Source organism: Gobio gobio (assembly GCF_949357685.1).
Source record: "Gobio gobio genome assembly, chromosome: 1".
NCBI lineage: Eukaryota > Metazoa > Chordata > Actinopteri > Cypriniformes > Gobionidae > Gobio > Gobio gobio.
In genome coordinates, this window is record NC_137097.1 from 68069907 (window position 1) to 68077852 (window position 7946).

At 36.6% G+C, this 7946-nt stretch overlaps 1 long non-coding RNA gene across 1 annotated transcript; it reads right to left on the reverse strand.

Moving 5' to 3' along the window:
• Positions 1-5213: 5213 nt before the first annotated feature.
• LOC307127337 lies at positions 5214-7615 on the reverse strand. Its single transcript, XR_013816624.1, has 3 exons — positions 7492-7615; positions 6719-6768; positions 5214-5316 (listed from the first exon to the last, which is right to left on the reverse strand). It is a non-coding gene; the product is annotated as an uncharacterized lncRNA (long non-coding RNA).
• Between the last annotated feature and the right edge of the window lie 331 nt (positions 7616-7946).

Here is a 7946-nt window from a genome sequence, read left to right on the forward strand (position 1 = left end):
CCATACAACTCCCTAAGGAAAGCTTTTTATCACTTCTGCGCACTCAGAAAATATTCCTACAGCTATTTCTGTTACCGCTGTGAACATCACCCAACTGTTGTCATCGGTGACACAAACTGGAAAGTTGAACTGTCAGGTGAGAGTTACTTTAAAATGCATTTCAAAACTTCAAGCAATATTTATGCCACATTCACATGGTCATTGTCACCACCCTTTTTTCACAACTAACAGTGCATCTCTTGAAACGTCCGGATATACAAAACACTCCCCAGGAAATGGAGGTTAATGTGGCAGCAAGATGGGAGAACATGGAAAGGGAAATTGTAGCCACCGAATTCTGTGATGGTAAGCATAATATTCTGTATACGTTGACAAGTGCTCTGTGAAAGTTTTGTGATATTTTGCAAATATCTTATTACTTTTAATATGAATGTATACCAACTGTAATTAAGTTAAAATTCTGTATTATTTCACAATATGTCATGTATGTATGCAAGAACTATAAAAATACAAGACATATTAATTACCTACATGACAGAAGTTTAACCTTACACATTCCATAATTTAGATGCATCTGGCAATCCATTTTGAAGCACATTGGCATACTCTGCTTTTGCTCCATGGATGGGTCATACACGAACCAGAGACACCCTATCAAAGTATCAGTTCTCAAGGTGCTATCCTACAGTGACAGGACCAGTCGTGTTTCAAAAGACATCAATGAGGACCATATTTTATAGTTCTCGATTAAAAATCGGCAAAGTACATGTTTTTCTCACTTTCACATTAACATGCAAACATTATTATCAAATAATGCATTCTTAAAAACTTTTTAATGTAAATTACCATTTGATCAGCCAAAACAGGATGAACTGATAAAAGCCTGCAATGTCCTTGGAGTGTCTGCCAGTGGATCAATCACTGACATGATAAACAGGCTTGAGGAGCCTCATGTTTATCCGAAAATGTTTGTGAAACTCAAAAAAGCTGGAGGTAAGATGGGTTTTATTACTCAATGGCATGTTTATAATTTATAGTGGGAACAATATATTAGAAATTCTTTTGTCAGTAGGTTTAACTCACCTACTCTGTTCCATAAATTATACATGTCATATTTGTTTTAATACAGGTGTTACACATGGGATGGACCCACGGAGTGGTGTACTATGCATCACCTTTATGGTGGCAGGAGTCCGCTCGGGATGCCCTATTGAGTTTCAAACACCCTCCCACTGTGTATATATGTGACATTGCTGGACGTGTTGTGTAAGAGTGGACTCCTGTAGATGGTTCAATCTACAGGGTTGCCATTAGACTAAAAAACGTTATCAGAAAGATGGAAGAAAACAAGTCATCTTCAGACTTGTCGTCCAGGCATGTTGGAAAAGCAGTGTGTCAGTCCTTACACCTGCTTGAGAACTTCATCAAATGGTGTGGCAATCTCTTTGATCACTGATATGCAAAACGTCCATTGAATACCTCACACCTCAAGAACAGTCACTGAAGATGAGAACAAACGCTTGTCTCTCTTTCTGAGGCAGAACACAGGAGGTGAATTCGAGCAGCAGGAATCTGTAACAAATAGCCCAACAAACAGCAAAATAGCATACACTTTTGTCATTTGTCATTTGGTCATTGGCATTTGTCATTGGTCAGAAGTTTGATATGGTCAGATTAAAATATTATCTGGCAATAAGCCTTTAAATCGATGTACTTAATAAAGTGGTCAAGGTTTAGAATAAAAAGAAGATCTCACAAGCTCTTACATTATTTCTAGAAACCTTTAAATAATCTGCATCATAACAAAACAACAATCACATTGTTGGGTTTACACCCCTCTTTCATTAAGAGTATCAGCAAAATATTGTGTAACCAAATACAGAAATTCAATTGAATTCATGTCCAAAACCATTGTTACATTGTAAAATGGACAAAATACAAAGACTCAGAACTCAAAATCAAAATCAACAAAATTCAAAATCAAATGCATTTTTACAATACACTGATAAAATATTTTTCACTACACTGTTAGACATTTTATTGTATTTTTGCGGTAACTTACTGGCAGCACTATTGCCAGTAAGTTACTGTAATTGCCCCTTTACAGTAGCTTACCTGTAAATGTGTTTTACAGTATGATGCCCTTACCGTAATTTAATTTTACAGTATGATGCCCTTACCGCAATTTAATTTTACAGTATGATGCCCTTACCGTAATTTAATTTTACAGTATGATGCCCTTACCGCAATTTAATTTTACAGTATGATGCCCTTACCGCAATTTATTTTTACAGTATAATATTTTTTACAGTAATTTTACTGTAATTTATTTTACTTTTTATTTTACAAAATATGCATGTTAATATGTTATTACTTTATTTTGAATATTTTACATGAATGCAATAAAATAAATAATACATTTAATAAATTCCAAATAAGAGACTTGAGTCCATGTACATCAGTATATTTTTTATTCACCGTCACAATCAATTACAAAAAACAGAAAAAAAATAGAGAACTGAATTCATTACAACAAATCAAAGCAGAGATCATGACGATATGGCAACAAAAAATATGAACAAAATACCCCAGCTGGTCTTGGCTGGCCTCCCTACTGGTAAACTACTGATGGCTGATCTGAAACAAAACAGAGGGAAAATGTGTGAGAAATGGTTTATCTCATCTAAATTTGTTCATGGACAGATGAGGTAACAACTTGTGCAACAGCAGTTATTCATAGTTATACTTGTTATATTATTATTATTCATAGTTATACTTATATTATATATCTCTATCCCGAGGACAAGCGTGTGCGCTCTGGAGATTATCATGTGAAACGCAACAATACCCAATCAGAAAGCAAGCTGCTGACGGAAGACACCTCCCTCCAGCTCACGCTGGAACATGTAAAGGCCATGTTCACACCATCTCCATTACTTCATCTAAACATTTTCCTTTCCCCCCCCGCAAATTTTCTTTAAAAAGCATTCCATACACTATCAGGGTATATACAGAACTTCTTAAGTTGAATTTAATACCTTTTACTACCTTTTTTAATACCTTCAAAATATTTTTTAATACCAGCGCGACTTCAAGCTGCAACTATAGTAGCGTAAATGAAATATCTTTCCAAATGGAATAACATATTGCATCACAATGTAACGAGGTCATTATAACTTAACATCAGCTGCCCACAGAGATGAGAATAGAAATAAAGACAGAAGTGGAAGGAGACATCTTCTTCATAGTTCATGCAGTGTACAGAGCAATTTTCACGGCGCAATATAGATTTTTTTTCTTTTTCGTTTTAAATCATGAAGGCGAGTCAGTGGATATCACACAAAAACGTAATGTGTGCGAGAGTCGGTGAAGTCTCAAACCTGGTCAATTATTCACTACTGAAAGTGAACGTAAAATCTGACAAGCTTTCGGCGCATATTCTCACAGAGACAAGAGATATCTCTTTATTTATATAAATCTGCTTTAACATATGCTGATAACGTATAGCCTATAACTGTCTGAATTTATATTCTTAATATTTCTCTTTTGGCCCATATTGTGAAACAAATTAAAAGAGAAGTATAGGCCCATTTCGTGTTAAACAAGTTTTTTTTTAAATAAAGCTGCTCTTACTTTCTGATAATACTGATATTATTGTAGTGTTCTGACATATTATAGACTGATAATCATTTTAATTATAGGCCTATAATTCCTTGTTTAATTGTGCAAAATGTATTTAAATAATGAGGAGTAAGCTAATCTATCTATTCTTTTATTATGCAACATGTCGGTTGTGCATTGATGCATTATGAAATTATCACGGGAGCAAATTAAATGTATTATCAATTTAATAATAAAAGTAGGCCTACCCTAATAATAATAATAATCATTTATATACATAAATAGTAAATGCTAAATCTTCACTCATACAGTGAGCAGACAAGTCGCGCTCGACGATCCGAGCCATGGTGTGAGCATATAAACCGTGAGCTTTGGCTTTACATCGCATGCGATCTACTCGTACAGTGTGAGTAGATAACCTTGCTGAAATCGCACAGAAATCGCACAGTGTAAGCCAAGCTTTAAGCAACTTGCATATTTCGAAACAGCTCTTCAATGCCATAGATTCAAATTTAAAGAGTGGTGTTTAGTTGCAAGGTCTAAACACCACAGCACCTCAGCTCGCAATGTAGCGGTGGTGATAGGGCATAGCGTCTGCTGTCTGACGCCTGTCACGCACCTGTTGATGATGCTGCTAGACTAACGTTAGGCTACTGGCAGTGGTTTGAATCGGGAGAGCAGTCGGGGTTGAGGGCAAAGCAGTGGAGGTTGAGGTCGTTGATGCATCTGTAAAGCAGAACATTGATATGGGAAGCTGCTCGCTACGTCCGCGCATCCTAGCTTGGTGACTATTTGATTACATATGCGATTTGACGCCATTCACCCCCACCCAGGTTATATTAATTGTCTTCTTGCAGACGTGGCAATAAGCCTCGTGGCTGTTGCAAACTACTGGCCTAAGCCAGTCTTTAAATCGTGAGTCCTCCAGCCAGAGGTCCGAAAACTTGCATTTCCCCATGCTTTAATTACTGAATGGAAGCGAGCTCGCGTACATGTTTGTCAGCAAGCCAGCCGCGGACCCAGTTTGTTTCAGCGCGCGCGAACGAACACCACCTCACACGATATCGCGCAGGTCCTACTCTAAACATATAAATAAATCCACGCGAATTTTAGAAAAAAAAGGCCAAATTGACAAATTTATCTAAAAAAAATTGGGCTCGAAAATTTAATACCTCGTCAGATGACGTTTAGTACTTTTTACTACTTTTTAATGCCCTTAATTTTGGCTAATTTCATTTACTACCTTTTACAACCCCGCGGACACCCTGACTATAAGAGCAATTTCATGATATGATATACTTCATATCACCTGTGGTGTGGTAGGCAAACGTCACCTCCTGCTCAACTGACATCTTATGCTGCCTTCACGTGCTATAGGAATTACTGAACTAGTTTCCTAGTTAAAAAATTGGACATGAACGCCCTCTCAAGTCAAAATCTGAATGTGATGAGCTCGTAATCACAACTTCAGAAGTGGGAAGTAGGAAATTTCTAGCACATGAAGGCAGCATAAGACGAGGTTGGCTGAAAATTAAAAGATAAAAGTCTCTCAGAAATTGCAAATAATTAAATACTTGCACCTGTACATACTTGCATGATTAGTTTTTAGTTCAGGTTTTAGTTGTAGTCCAGCTTTGTCCGTTTCTCTGTCTATTCCTCAGTCTCTCTGTTTTCTGGTCACTGGTTGGATATGATCTGCATATAAAATAATGTATACATATTTTGGTAACACTTTACAATAAGGTTGTATTAGTTAACATTAGTTAAAGGGTTAGTTCACCCAAAAATGAAAATTCTGTCATTAATTACTCACCCTCATGTCGTTGGACACCCGTAAGACCTCCGTTCATATTCGGAACACAAATGAAGATATTTTTGTTGAAAGCTGATGGCTGAGAAAGGCTTCAGATAGGCCTCCATTGGCATTCAGTACATTGACACTTCCAAGATCCATGAAAGGCACTTAAAACATCGTTACAAAGTCTATCTCACCACAGTGACTCTACAATAATTTTACGATGTGACGACAATAGTTTTTGTGCGCAAAAAAAATCAAAATAACATCTTTATCCAACTTGTTCTCGACTTCCGTGTGTGCCTCCACGACGCATGCGCGAGAATATGACGCAGATCCGGCGTTCGGACATATGACCCAGAAGCGATTTGTTTACGAGCAGAGGAAGACGCGCGTGTCTAAGCTGTTGGATTCTACATTGATCGTGCTTTAGGTCTCGGCGTAGTTCTCAAAATGGGGCTTAAGTGTGCATTTCATGGATTCCCGAACGCCGGATCTGCGTCATATTCTCGCGCATGCGTCGTGGAGGCACACACGGAAGTCGAGAACAAGTTGGATAAAGGTGTTATTTTGATTTTTTTTTGCGCACAAAAACTATTGTCGTCGCATCGTAAAATTATTGTAGAGCCACTGTGGTGAGATGGACTTTGTAACAACGTTTTAAGTGCCTTTCATGGATCTTGGAAGTGTCAATGTACTGAATGCCAATGGAGGCCTGTCTGAAGCCTTTCTCAGCCATCAGCTTTCAACTAAAATATCTTCATTTGTGTTCTGAAGATGAACGGAGGTCTTACGGGTCTCCAACGACATGAGGGTGAGTAATTAATGACAGAATTTTCATTTTTGGGTGAACTAACCCTTTAATGCATTAGTTAACATGAACTAACCATGAACAACACCTCTGTTCAGCATTAGTTAATCTTTGTTAACGTTAGTTCATAAAAATCCAGCTGTTCATATTAGTTCACAGTGCATTAACTAATGTTAGCAAGATTTTAATAATGCATTAGTAAATGTTGAAATTAACATTAACAAAGATAAATAAATGCTTTATAAGTGCAGTTCATTATTAGTTAATGTTAACTAATGTAGTTAACTAATGAACCGTATTGTAAAGTGTTACACAAATTTTTAAGTGCATACAATGAATCATTTTTAATTACTTTGTCATGTTATGCAGTGACATATCCCACATGAGACTAAACAGTCACAACAAGATAACAAATAGATGCCAAGTAGGAAATGCAGGCAAATGCATTAAAAGACGTTAATCACATAATGTTAGTCAAAATATATACTTACAAAGCCAAAGATGCTCAGTGCTGTGGCTCTTTCTGGGGTGTTGTTAGCTCCTGTTGACACAAGAGAGAAAAATAAGAAATTTTCATTAATGTTTATTGACTATAATGGTGCCTAAATGTTATGCACATGATAATTCACAGATATAGGATGACTGCTAGATTGACCACTTACACAATCAAATGACTATCAACACTGAAAAAAGAGAGAAGACAATAATAGAGCCTTCAGTGGCATGTAAAAATGAATTCATATGAAATAATATAATAAATAAGAAGCCACAATGAACATACTTGAACTAATTATTATTTTACTTGAATATATATTAATCCTCTGGTGTATACACTGGCGTAAATGTTCTATTTTCGAGAGAGAGAGAGAGAGAGAGAGAGAGAGAGAGAGAGGGCGCGCGAGACAGCCTTTGACACCGCTAACGTTACTTCAAATGGCGTCACACACATTTAACTGTCAACGAAAATATGTAACTATAACTGGCCGTGAAAAGACGGAAACCATTGTTCGCGTAAATACAACATTTGGTACATAATGTACAATGCAGGTAACAGTTAGTCAATTGTATGCAAATTTAATGGGTTATGAAAGCGGTTCTTGAGGAAAATGAACAGTTCCCCGAGACTGTCATATACGTTAGTAATAGCAATTCGATATTATTATTTACTTTCTTCATATATGTAGCTATATTTAATGGATATTGGTTTACGTTTTAAAAGTATCAAAGACATTTGTGACAAATTTGTCAAATAAAAACTTCTTACCTCAGGAAAGCTCGCAGCTGGTGTCTGGCGATCCGATCCACAGGCAGGGACGTCCGTTATGCGCGCACTCGACACAAACCTCATTTGCGCGGGCTTGGCACGCGAGTAAACAATTTAAATTGTGTGAGGTGTAAGCAAAGTTTATAAATATATTTTTTAAACATTTAAAAATTACATTTATATCACCACACTTGTACTGGTATTACTCTGGCATTAAAATAATAATAAATAAAATAAAATTACGGATCATGAGATATAAAATGCTAACAGTAGGTGTGTGTGTGTAGCCTACCGTTAGCATTTTATATCTCATGATCCGTCATTTTATTTTGCAACGTACAGTTATAGCCGAAAAATAAACAAGTAATGAAACTTCACTTTGCCCTCAGCCTAAACGATTTGCCAGGGAACAAATTATAGATCCATGAGAGCAAATATGGGCCGTTAAATCTCCA